This window comes from Schistocerca serialis, chromosome 1 (assembly GCF_023864345.2).
Source record: "Schistocerca serialis cubense isolate TAMUIC-IGC-003099 chromosome 1, iqSchSeri2.2, whole genome shotgun sequence".
Lineage (NCBI taxonomy): Eukaryota > Metazoa > Arthropoda > Insecta > Orthoptera > Acrididae > Schistocerca > Schistocerca serialis.
Window position 1 is genome coordinate 33254669 of NC_064638.1, and position 13750 is coordinate 33268418.

Genomic DNA, 13750 nt, shown 5'->3' on the forward strand with positions numbered 1-13750 from the left:
AACTTTGTTAATCTCCTCAATATAAGTCGCTATGGAGATCCTAGTATTTAATAGCGACGCAATTTGTATAACTCATTGGGAATGGGAGAGTGCTACAGTCACAAAAAACAGACAGCGGTGCATCGCATACATGCCACTGGTGCCCCAGGAGAGCTGCCATGTGGCGCCCACAGCCTTGCTAGTCTCTTGCGGAGAAGAGAGCATGAGGTCTCCAGATATCAATCGCGACGCTATTTCTGTTCCACCATCTCAATGGGACGGTGGGAGGATGGCAGGAATCATTCTGTGGTACTTCAGAAACCACCTATTGGGTTCCCAGAAGAGATTAAATGAGCCAACAGCAACTTTGTTAATCTCCTCAATATAAGTCGCTATGGAGATCCTAGTATTTAATAGCGACGCAATTTGTATAACTCATTGGGAATGGGAGAGTGCTACAGTCACAAAAAACAGACAGCGGTGCATCGCATACAAGCCGCTGGTGCCCCAGGAGAGCTGCCATGTGGCGCCCACAGCCTTGCTAGTCTCTTGCGGAGAAGAGAGCATGAGGCCTCCAGATATCAATCGCGACGCTATTTCTGTTCCACCATCTCAATGGGACGCTAGGAGGATGGCAGGAATCATTCTGTGGTACTTCAGAAACCACCTATTGGGTTCCCAGAAGAGATTAAATGAGCCAACAGCAACTTTGTTAATCTCCTCAATATAAGTCGCTATGGTGATCCTAGTATTTAATAGCGATGCAATTTGTATAACTCATTGGGAATGGGAGAGTGCTACAGTCACAAAAAACAGACAGCGGTGCATCGCATACAAGCCGCTGGTGCCGCAGGAGAGCTGCCATGTGGCGCCCACAGCGTGGCTAGTCTCTTGCGGAGAAGAGAGCATGAGGTCTCCAGATATCAATCGCGACGCTATTTCTGTTCCACCATGTCAATGGGACGGTAGGAGGATAGCAGGAATCATTCTGTGGTACTTCAGAAACCACCTATTGGGTTCCCAGAAGAGATTAAATGAGCCAACAGCAACTTTGTTAATCTCCTCAATATAAGTCGCAATGGAGATCCTAGTATTTAATTGCGACGCAATTTGTATAACTCATTGGGAATGGGAGAGTGCTACAGTCACAAAAAACAGACAGCGGTGCATCGCATACAAGCCGCTGGTGCCCCAGGTGAGCTGCCATGTGGCGCCCACACCCTGCTAGTCTCTTGCGGAGAAGAGAGCATGAGGTCTCCAGATATCAATCGCGACGCTATTTCTGTTCCACCATCTCAATGGGACGGTGGGAGGATGGCAGGAATCATTCTGTGGTACTTCAGAAACCACCTATTGGGTTCCCAGAAGAGATTAAATGAGCCAACAGCAACTTTGTTAATCTCCTCAATATAAGTCGCTATGGAGATCCTAGTATTTAATAGCGACGCAATTTGTATAACTCATTGGGAATGGGAGAGTGCTACAGTCACAAAAAACAGACAGCGGTGCATCGCATACAAGCCGCTGGTGCCCCAGGAAAGCTGCCATGTGGCGCCCACAGCCTTGCTAGTCTCTTGCGGAGAAGAGAGCATGAGGTCTCCAGATATCAATCGCGACGCTATTTCTGTTCCACCATCTCAATGGGACGGTAGGAGGATGGCAGGAATCATTCTGTGGTACTTCAGAAACCACCTATTGGGTTCCCAGAAGAGATTAAATGAGCCAACAGCAACTTTGTTAATCTCCTCAATATAAGTCGCTATGGAGATCCTAGTATTTAATAGCGACGCAATTTGTATAACTCATTCGGAATGGGAAAGTGCTACAGTCACAAAAAACAGACAGCGGTGCATCGCATACATGCCACTGGTGCCCCAGGAGAGCTGCCATGTGGCGCCCACAGCCTTGCTAGTCTCTTGCAGAGAAGAGAGCATGAGGTCTCCAGATATCAATCGCGACGCTATTTCTGTTCCACCATCTCAATGGGACGGTGGGAGGATGGCAGGAATCATTCTGTGGTACTTCAGAAACCACCTATTGGGTTCCCAGAAGAGATTAAATGAGCCAACAGCAACTTTGTTAATCTCCTCAATATGAGTCGCTATGGAGATCCTAGTATTTAATGGCGACGCAATTTGTATAACTCATTCGGAATGGGAGAGTGCTACAGTCACAAAAAACAGACAGCGGTGCATCGCATACATGCCACTGGTGCCCCAGGAGAGCTGCAATGTGGCGCCCACAGCCTGCTAGTCTCTTGCGTAGAAGAGAGCATGAGGCCTCCAGATATCAATCGCGCCGCCTGTTGTCTTCCACCATCTCAATGGGACGTTGGGAGGATGGCAGGAATCATTCTGTGGTACTTCAGAAACCACCTATTGGGTCCCCAGAAGAGATTAAATGAGCCAACAGCAACTTTGTTAATCTCCTCAATATAAGTCGCTATGGAGATCCTAGTATTTAATAGCGACGCAATTTGTATAACTCATTCGGAATGGGAGAGTGCTACAGTCACAAAAAACAGACAGCGGGGCATCGCATACATGCCACTGGTGCCCCAGGTGAGCTGCCATGTGGCGCCCACACCCTGCTAGTCTCTTGCAGAGAAGAGAGCATGAGGCCTCCAGATATCAATCGCGCCGCCTGTTGTCTTCCACCATCTCAATGGGACGGTGGGAGGATGGCAGGAATCATTCTGTGGTACTTCAGAAACCACCTATTGGGTTCCCAGAAGAGATTAAATGAGCCAACAGCAACTTTGTTAATCTCCTCAATATAAGTCGCTATGGAGATCCTAGTATTTAATAGCGACGCAATTTGTATAACTCATTCGGAATGGGAGAGTGCTACAGTCACAAAAAACAGACAGCGGTGCATCGCATACATGCCACTGGTGCCCCAGGTGAGCTGCCATGTGGCGCCCACAGCCTGCTAGTCTCTTGCGGAGAAGAGAGCATGAGGCCTCCAGATATCAATCGCGCCGCCTGTTGTCTTCCACCATCTCAATGGGACGGTGGGAGGATGGCAGGAATCATTCTGTGGTACTTCAGAAACCACCTATTGGGTTCCCAGAAGAGATTAAATGAGCCAACAGCAACTTTGTTAATCTCCTCAATATAAGTCGCTATGGAGATCCTAGTATTTAATAGCGACGCAATTTGTATAACTCATTCGGAATGGGAGAGTGCTACAGTCACAAAAAACAGACAGCGGTGCATCGCATACATGCCACTGGTGCCCCAGGTGAGCTGCCATGTGGCGCCCACACCCTGCTAGTCTCTTGTGGAGAAGAGAGCATGAGGCCTCCAGATATCAATCGCGCCGCCTGTTGTCTTCCACCATCTCAATGGGACGGTGGGAGGATGGCAGGAATCATTCTGTGGTACTTCAGAAACCACCTATTGGGTTCCCAGAAGAGATTAAATGAGCCAACAGCTACTTTGTTAATCTCCTCAATATAAGTCGCTATGGAGATCCTAGTATTTAATAGCGACGCAATTTGTATAACTCATTCGGAATGGGAGAGTGCTACAGTCACAAAAAACAGACTGCGGTGCATCGCATACATGCCACTGGTGCCCCAGGTGAGCTGCCATGTGGCGCCCACACCCTGCTAGTCTCTTGCAGAGAAGAGAGCATGAGGCCTCCAGATATCAATCGCGCCGCCTGTTGTCTTCCACCATCTCAATGGGACGGTGGGAGAATGGCAGGAATCATTCTGTGGTACTTCAGAAACCACCTATTGGGTTCCCAGAAGAGATTAAATGAGCCAACAGCAACTTTGTTAATCTCCTCAATATAAGTCGCTATGGAGATCCTAGTATTTAATAGCGACGCAATTTGTATAACTCATTCGGAATGGGAGAGTGCTACAGTCACAAAAAACAGACAGCGGTGCATCGCATACATGCCACTGGTGCCCCAGGAGAGCTGCCATGTGGCGCCCACACCCTGCTAGTCTCTTGCGGAGAAGAGAGCATGAGGCCTCCAGATATCAATCGCGCCGCCTGTTGTCTTCCACCATCTCAATGGGACGGTGGGAGGATGGCAGGAATCATTCTGTGGTACTTCAGAAACCACCTATTGGGTTCCCAGAAGAGATTAAATGAGCCAACAGCAACTTTGTTAATCTCCTCAATATAAGTCGCTATGGAGATCCTAGTATTTAATAGCGACGCAATTTGTATAACTCATTCGGAATGGGAGAGAGCTACAGTCACAAAAAACAGACAGCGGTGCATCGCATACATGCCACTGGTGCCCCAGGAGAGCTGCCATGTGGCGCCCACAGCCTGCTAGTCTCTTGCGGAGAAGAGAGCATGAGGCCTCCAGATATCAATCGCGCCGCCTGTTGTCTTCCACCATCTCAATGGGACGGTGGGAGGATGGCAGGAATCATTCTGTGGTACTTCAGAAACCACCTATTGGGTTCCCAGAAGAGATTAAATGAGCCAACAGCAACTTTGTTAATCTCCTCAATATAAGTCGCTATGGAGATCCTAGTATTTAATAGCGACGCAATTTGTATAACTCATTCGGAATGGGAGAGTGCTACAGTCACAAAAAACAGACAGCGGTGCATCGCATACATGCCACTGGTGCCCCAGGAGAGCTGCCATGTGGCGCCCACAGCCTTGCTGGTCTCTTGCGGAGAAGAGAGCATTAGGTCTCCAGATATCAATCGCGACGCTATTTCTGTTCCACCATCTCAATGGGACGGTGGGAGGATGGCAGGAGTCATTCTGTGGTACTTCAGAAACCACCTATTGGGTTCCCAGAAGAGATTAAATGAGCCAACAGCAACTTTGTTAATCTCCTCAATATAAGTCGCTATGGAGATCCTAGTATTTAATAGCGACGCAATTTGTATAACTCATTCGGAATGGGAGAGTGCTACAGTCACAAAAAACAGACAGCGGTGCATCGCATACATGCCACTGGTGCCCCAGGTGAGCTGCCATGTGGCGCCCACACCCTGCTAGTCTCTTGTGGAGAAGAGAGCATGAGGCCTCCAGATATCAATCGCGCCGCCTGTTGTCTTCCACCATCTCAATGGGACGGTGGGAGGATGGCAGGAATCATTCTGTGGTACTTCAGAAACCACCTATTGGGTTCCCAGAAGAGATTAAATGAGCCAACAGCTACTTTGTTAATCTCCTCAATATAAGTCGCTATGGAGATCCTAGTATTTAATAGCGACGCAATTTGTATAACTCATTCGGAATGGGAGAGTGCTACAGTCACAAAAAACAGACTGCGGTGCATCGCATACATGCCACTGGTGCCCCAGGTGAGCTGCCATGTGGCGCCCACACCCTGCTAGTCTCTTGCAGAGAAGAGAGCATGAGGCCTCCAGATATCAATCGCGCCGCCTGTTGTCTTCCACCATCTCAATGGGACGGTGGGAGGATGGCAGGAATCATTCTGTGGTACTTCAGAAACCACCTATTGGGTTCCCAGAAGAGATTAAATGAGCCAACAGCAACTTTGTTAATCTCCTCAATATAAGTCGCTATGGAGATCCTAGTATTTAATAGCGACGCAATTTGTATAACTCATTCGGAATGGGAGAGTGCTACAGTCACAAAAAACAGACAGCGGTGCATCGCATACATGCCACTGGTGCCCCAGGAGAGCTGCCATGTGGCGCCCACACCCTGCTAGTCTCTTGCGGAGAAGAGAGCATGAGGCCTCCAGATATCAATCGCGCCGCCTGTTGTCTTCCACCATCTCAATGGGACGGTGGGAGGATGGCAGGAATCATTCTGTGGTACTTCAGAAACCACCTATTGGGTTCCCAGAAGAGATTAAATGAGCCAACAGCAACTTTGATAATCTCCTCAATATAAGTCGCTATGGAGATCCTAGTATTTAATAGCGACGCAATTTGTATAACTCATTCGGAATGGGAGAGAGCTACAGTCACAAAAAACAGACAGCGGTGCATCGCATACATGCCACTGGTGCCCCAGGAGAGCTGCCATGTGGCGCCCACAGCCTGCTAGTCTCTTGCGGAGAAGAGAGCATGAGGCCTCCAGATATCAATCGCGCCGCCTGTTGTCTTCCACCATCTCAATGGGACGGTGGGAGGATGGCAGGAATCATTCTGTGGTACTTCAGAAACCACCTATTGGGTTCCCAGAAGAGATTAAATGAGCCAACAGCAACTTTGTTAATCTCCTCAATATAAGTCGCTATGGAGATCCTAGTATTTAATAGCGGCGCAATTTGTATAACTCATTCGGAATGGGAGAGTGCTACAGTCACAAAAAACAGACAGCGGTGCATCGCATACATGCCACTGGAGCCCCAGGAGAGCTGCCATGTGGCGCCCACAGCCTTGCTGGTCTCTTGCGGAGAAGAGAGCATTAGGTCTCCAGATATCAATCGCGACGCTATTTCTGTTCCACCATCTCAATGGGACGGTGGGAGGATGGCAGGAGTCATTCTGTGGTACTTCAGAAACCACCTATTGGGTTCCCAGAAGAGATTAAATGAGCCAACAGCAACTTTGTTAATCTCCTCAATATAAGTCGCTATGGAGATCCTAGTATTTAATAGCGACGCAATTTGTATAACTCATTCGGAATGGGAGAGTGCTACAGTCACAAAAAACAGACAGCGGTGCATCGCATACATGCCACTGGTGCCCCAGGAGAGCTGCCATGTGGCGCCCACACCCTGCTAGTCTTTTGCGGAGAAGAGAGCATGAGGCCTCCAGATATCAATCGCGCCGCCTGTTGTCTTCCACCATCTCAATGGGACGGTGGGAGGATGGCAGGAATCATTCTGTGGTACTTCAGAAACCACCTATTGGGTTCCCAGAAGAGATTAAATGAGCCAACAGCAACTTTGTTAATCTCCTCAATATAAGTCGCTATGGAGATCCTAGTATTTAATAGCGACGCAATTTGTATAACTCATTCGGAATGGGAGAGTGCTACAGTCACAAAAAACAGACAGCGGTGCATCGCATACATGCCACTGGTGCCCCAGGTGAGCTGCCATGTGGCGCCCACAGCCTGCTAGTCTTTTGCGGAGAAGAGAGCATGAGGCCTCCAGATATCAATCGCGCCGCCTGTTGTCTTCCACCATCTCAATGGGACGGTGGGAGGATGGCAGGAATCATTCTGTGGTACTTCAGAAACCACCTATTGGGTTCCCAGAAGAGATTAAATGAGCCAACAGCAACTTTGTTAATCTCCTCAATATAAGTCGCTATGGAGATCCTAGTATTTAATAGCGACGCAATTTGTATAACACATTCGGAATGGGAGAGTGCTACAGTCACAAAAAACAGACAGCGGTGCATCGCATACATGCCACTGGTGCCCCAGGAGAGCTGCCATGTGGCGCCCACACCCTGCTAGTCTCTTGCGGAGAAGAGAGCATGAGGCCTCCAGATATCAATCGCGCCGCCTGTTGTCTTCCACCATCTCAATGGGACGGTGGGAGGATGGCAGGAATCATTCTGTGGTACTTCAGAAACCACCTATTGGGTTCCCAGAAGAGATTAAATGAGCCAACAGCAACTTTGTTAATCTCCTCAATATAAGTCGCTATGGAGATCCTAGTATTTAATAGCGACGCAATTTGTATAACTCATTCGGAATGGGAGAGAGCTACAGTCACAAAAAACAGACAGCGGTGCATCGCATACATGCCACTGGTGCCCCAGGAGAGCTGCCATGTGGCGCCCACAGCCTGCTAGTCTCTTGCGGAGAAGAGAGCATGAGGCCTCCAGATATCAATCGCGCCGCCTGTTGTCTTCCACCATCTCAATGGGACGGTGGGAGGATGGCAGGAATCATTCTGTGGTACTTCAGAAACCACCTATTGGGTTCCCAGAAGAGATTAAATGAGCCAACAGCAACTTTGTTAATCTCCTCAATATAAGTCGCTATGGAGATACTAGTATTTAATAGCGGCGCAATTTGTATAACTCATTCGGAATGGGAGAGTGCTACAGTCACAAAAAACAGACAGCGGTGCATCGCATACATGCCACTGGTGGTCCAGGAGAGCTGCCATGTGGCGCCCACAGCCTGCTAGTCTCTTGCGGAGAAGAGAGCATGAGGCCTCCAGATATCAATCGCGCCGCCTGTTGTGTTCCACCATCTCAATGGGACGGTGGGAGGATGGCAGGAATCATTCTGTGGTACTTCAGAAACCACCTATTGGGTTCCCAGAAGAGATTAAATGAGCCAACAGCAACTTTGTTAATCTCCTCAATATAAGTCTCTATGGAGATCCTAGTATTTAATAGCGACGCAATTTGTATAACTCATTCGGAATGGGAGAGTGCTACAGTCACAAAAAACAGACTGCGGTGCATCGCATACATGCCACTGGAGCCCCAGGAGAGCTGCCATGTGGCGCCCACAGCCTTGCTGGTCTCTTGCGGAGAAGAGAGCATTAGGTCTCCAGATATCAATCGCGACGCTATTTCTGTTCCACCATCTCAATGGGACGGTGGGAGGATGGCAGGAGTCATTCTGTGGTACTTCAGAAACCACCTATTGGGTTCCCAGAAGAGATTAAATGAGCCAACAGCAACTTTGTTAATCTCCTCAATATAAGTCGCTATGGAGATCCTAGTATTTAATAGCGACGCAATTTGTATAACTCATTCGGAATGGGAGAGTGCTACAGTCACAAAAAACAGACAGCGGTGCATCGCATACATGCCACTGGTGCCCCAGGAGAGCTGCCATGTGGCGCCCACACCCTGCTAGTCTCTTGCGGAGAAGAGAGCATGAGGCCTCCAGATATCAATCGCGCCGCCTGTTGTCATCCACCATCTTAATGGGACGGTGGGAGGATGGCAGGAATCATTCTGTGGTACTTCAGAAACCACCTATTGGGTTCCCAGAAGAGATTAAATGAGCCAACAGCAACTTTGTTAATCTCCTCAATATAAGTCGCTATGGAGATCCTAGTATTTAATAGCGACGCAATTTGTATAACTCATTCGGAATGGGAGAGTGCTACAGTCACAAAAAACAGACAGCGGTGCATCGCATACATGCCACTGGTGCCCCAGGAGAGCTGCCATGTGGCGCCCACACCCTGCTAGTCTCTTGCGGAGAAGAGAGCATGAGGCCTCCAGATATCAATCGCGCCGCCTGTTGTCTTCCACCATCTCAATGGGACGGTGGGAGGATGGCAGGAATCATTCTGTGGTACTTCAGAAACCACGTATTGGGTTCCCAGAAGAGATTAAATGAGCCAACAGCAACTTTGTTAATCTCCTCAATATAAGTCGCTATGGAGATCCTAGTATTTAATAGCGACGCAATTTGTATAACTCATTCGGAATGGGAGAGTGCTACAGTCACAAAAAACAGACAGCGGTGCATCGCATACATGCCACTGGTGCCCCAGGTGAGCTGCCATGTGGCGCCCACACCCTGCTAGTCTCTTGCGGAGAAGAGAGCATGAGGCCTCCAGATATCAATCGCGCCGCCTGTTGTCTTCCACCATCTCAATGGGACGGTGGGAGGATGGCAGGAATCATTCTGTGGTACTTCAGAAACCACCTATTGGGTTCCCAGAAGAGATTAAATGAGCCAACAGCAACTTTGTTAATCTCCTCAATATAAGTCGCTATGGAGATCCTAGTATTTAATAGCGACGCAATTTGTATAACTCATTCGGAATGGGAGAGTGCTACAGTCACAAAAAACAGACAGCGGTGCATCGCATACATGCCACTGGTGCCCCAGGTGAGCTGCCATGTGGCGCCCACAGCCTGCTAGTCTCTTGCGGAGAAGAGAGCATGAGGCCTCCAGATATCAATCGCGCCGCCTGTTGTCTTCCACCATCTCAATGGGACGGTGGGAGGATGGCAGGAATCATTCTGTGGTACTTCAGAAACCACCTATTGGGTTCCCAGAAGAGATTAAATGAGCCAACAGCAACTTTGTTAATCTCCTCAATATAAGTCGCTATGGAGATCCTAGTATTTAATAGCGACGCAATTTGTATAACTCATTCGGAATGGGAGAGTGCTACAGTCACAAAAAACAGACAGCGGTGCATCGCATACATGCCACTGGTGGTCCAGGAGAGCTGCCATGTGGCGCCCACAGCCTGCTAGTCTCTTGCGGAGGAGAGAGCATGAGGCCTCCAGATATCAATCGCGCCGCCTGTTGTCTTCCACCATCTCAATGGGACGGTGGGAGGATGGCAGGAATCATTCTGTGGTACTTCAGAAACCACCTATTGGGTTCCCAGAAGAGATTAAATGAGCCAACAGCAACTTTGTTAATCTCCTCAATATAAGTCTCTATGGAGATCCTAGTATTTAATAGCGACGCAATTTGTATAACTCATTCGGAATGGGAGAGTGCTACAGTCACAAAAAACAGACAGCGGTGCATCGCATACATGCCACTGGAGCCCCAGGAGAGCTGCCATGTGGCGCCCACAGCCTTGCTGGTCTCTTGCGGAGAAGAGAGCATTAGGTCTCCAGATATCAATCGCGACGCTATTTCTGTTCCACCATCTCAATGGGACGGTGGGAGGATGGCAGGAGTCATTCTGTGGTACTTCAGAAACCAGCTATTGGGTTCCCAGAAGAGATTAAATGAGCCAACAGCAACTTTGTTAATCTCCTCAATATAAGTCGCTATGGAGATCCGAGTATTTAATAGCGACGCAATTTGTATAACTCATTCGGAATGGGAGAGTGCTACAGTCACAAAAAACAGACAGCGGTGCATCGCATACATGCCACTGGTGCCCCAGGAGACCTGCCATGTGGCGCCCACACCCTGCTAGTCTCTTGCGGAGAAGAGAGCATGAGGCCTCCAGATATCAATCGCGCCGCCTGTTGTCATCCACCATCTTAATGGGACGGTGGGAGGATGGCAGGAATCATTCTGTGGTACTTCAGAAACCACCTATTGGGTTCCCAGAAGAGATTAAATGAGCCAACAGCAACTTTGTTAATCTCCTCAATATAAGTCGCTATGGAGATCCTAGTATTTAATAGCGACGCAATTTGTATAACTCATTCGGAATGGGAGAGTGCTACAGTCACAAAAAACAGACAGCGGTGCATCGCATACATGCCACTGGTGCCCCAGGAGAGCTGCCATGTGGCGCCCACACCCTGCTAGTCTCTTGCGGAGAAGAGAGCATGAGGCCTCCAGATATCAATCGCGCCGCCTGTTGTCTTCCACCATCTCAATGGGACGGTGGGAGGATGGCAGGAATCATTCTGTGGTACTTCAGAAACCACGTATTGGGTTCCCAGAAGAGATTAAATGAGCCAACAGCAACTTTGTTAATCTCCTCAATATAAGTCGCTATGGAGATCCTAGTATTTAATAGCGACGCAATTTGTATAACTCATTCGGAATGGGAGAGTGCTACAGTCACAAAAAACAGACAGCGATGCATCGCATACATGCCACTGGTGCCCCAGGTGAGCTGCCATGTGGCGCCCACACCCTGCTAGTCTCTTGCGGGGAAGAGAGCATGAGGCCTCCAGATATCAATCGCGCCGCCTGTTGTCTTCCACCATCTCAATGGGACGGTGGGAGGATGGCAGGAATCATTCTGTGGTACTTCAGAAACCACCTATTGGGTTCCCAGAAGAGATTAAATGAGCCAACAGCAACTTTGTTAATCTCCTCAATATAAGTCGCTATGGAGATCCTAGTATTTAATAGCGACGCAATTTGTATAACTCATTCGGAATGGGAGAGTGCTACAGTCACAAAAAACAGACAGCGGTGCATCACATACATGCCACTGGTGCCCCAGGTGAGCTGCCATGTGGCGCCCACAGCCTGCTAGTCTCTTGCGGAGAAGAGAGCATGAGGCCTCCAGATATCAATCGCGCCGCCTGTTGTCTTCCACCATCTCAATGGGACGGTGGGAGGATGGCAGGAATCATTCTGTGGTACTTCAGAAACCACCTATTGGGTTCCCAGAAGAGATTAAATGAGCCAACAGCAACTTTGTTAATCTCCTCAATATAAGTCGCTATGGAGATCCTAGTATTTAATAGCGACGCAATTTGTATAACTCATTCGGAATGGGAGAGTGCTACAGTCACAAAAAACAGACAGCGGTGCATCGCATACATGCCACTGGTGCCCCAGGTGAGCTGCCATGTGGCGCCCACACCCTGCTAGTCTCTTGCGGAGAAGAGAGCATGAGGCTTCCAGATATCAATCGCGCCGCCTGTTGTCTTCCACCATCTCAATGGGACGGTGGGAGGATGGCAGGAATCATTCTGTAGTACTTCAGAAACCACCTATTGGGTTCCCAGAAGAGATTAAATGAGCCAACAGCAACTTTGTTAATCTCCTCAATATAAGTCGCTATGGAGATCCTAGTATTTAATAGCGACGCAATTTGTATAACTCATTCGAAATGGGAGAGTGCTACAGTCACAAAAAACAGACAGCGGTGCATCGCATACATGCCACTGGTGCCCCAGGTGAGCTGCCATGTGGCGCCCACACCCTGCTAGTCACTTGCGGAGAAGAGAGCATGAGGCCTCCAGATATCAATCGCGCCGCCTGTTGTCTTCCACCATCTCAATGGGACGGTGGGAGGATGGCAGGAATCATTCTGTGGTACTTCAGAAACCACCTATTGGGTTCCCAGAAGAGATTAAATGAGCCAACAGCAACTTTGTTAATCTCCTCAATATAAGTCGCTATGGAGATCCTAGTATTTAATAGCGACGCAATTTGTATAACTCATTGGGAATGGGAGAGTGCTACAGTCACAAAAAAACAGACAGCGGTGCATCGCATACATGCCACTGGTGCCCCAGGAGAGCTGCCATGTGGCGCCCACAGCCTTGCTAGTCTCTTGCGGAGAAGAGAGCATGAGGTCTCCAGATATCAATCGCGACGCTATTTCTGTTCCACCATCTCAATGGGACGGTGGGAGGATGGCAGGAATCATTCTGTGGTACTTCAGAAACCACCTATTGGGTTCCCAGAAGAGATTAAATGAGCCAACAGCAACTTTGTTAATCTCCTCAATATAAGTCGCTATGGAGATCCTAGTATTTAATAGCGACGCAATTTGTATAACTCATTCGGAATGGGAGAGTGCTACAGTCACAAAAAACAGACAGCGGTGCATCGCATACATGCCACTGGTGACCCAGGTGAGCTGCCATGTGGCGCCCACACCCTGCTAGTCTCTTGCGGAGAAGAGAGCATGAGGCCTCCAGATATCAATCAAGCCGCCTGTTGTCTTCCACCATCTCAATGGGACGGTGGGAGGATGGCAGGAATCATTCTGTGGTACTTCAGAAACCACCTATTGGGTTCCCAGAAGAGATTAAATGAGCCAACAGCAACTATGTTAATCTCCTCAATATAAGTCGCTATGGAGATCCTAGTATTTAATAGCGACGCAATTTGTATAACACATTGGGAATGGGAGAATGCTACAGTCACAAAAAACAGACGGTCGTGAATCGCATACATGCCACTGGTGCCCCAGGAGAGCTGCCATGTGGCGCCCACAGCCTTGCTAGTCTCTTGCGGAGAAGAGAGCATGAGGTCTCCAGATATCAATCGCGACGCTATTTCTGTTCCACCATCTCAATGTGACGGTGGGAGGATGGCAGGAATCATTCTGTGGTACTTCAGAAACCTCCTATTGGGTTCCCAGAAGAGATTAAATGAGCCAACAGCAACTTTGTTAATCTCCTCAATATAAGTCGCTATGGAGATCCTAGTATTTAATAGCGACGCAATTTGTATAACTCATTCGGAATGGGAGAGTGCTACAG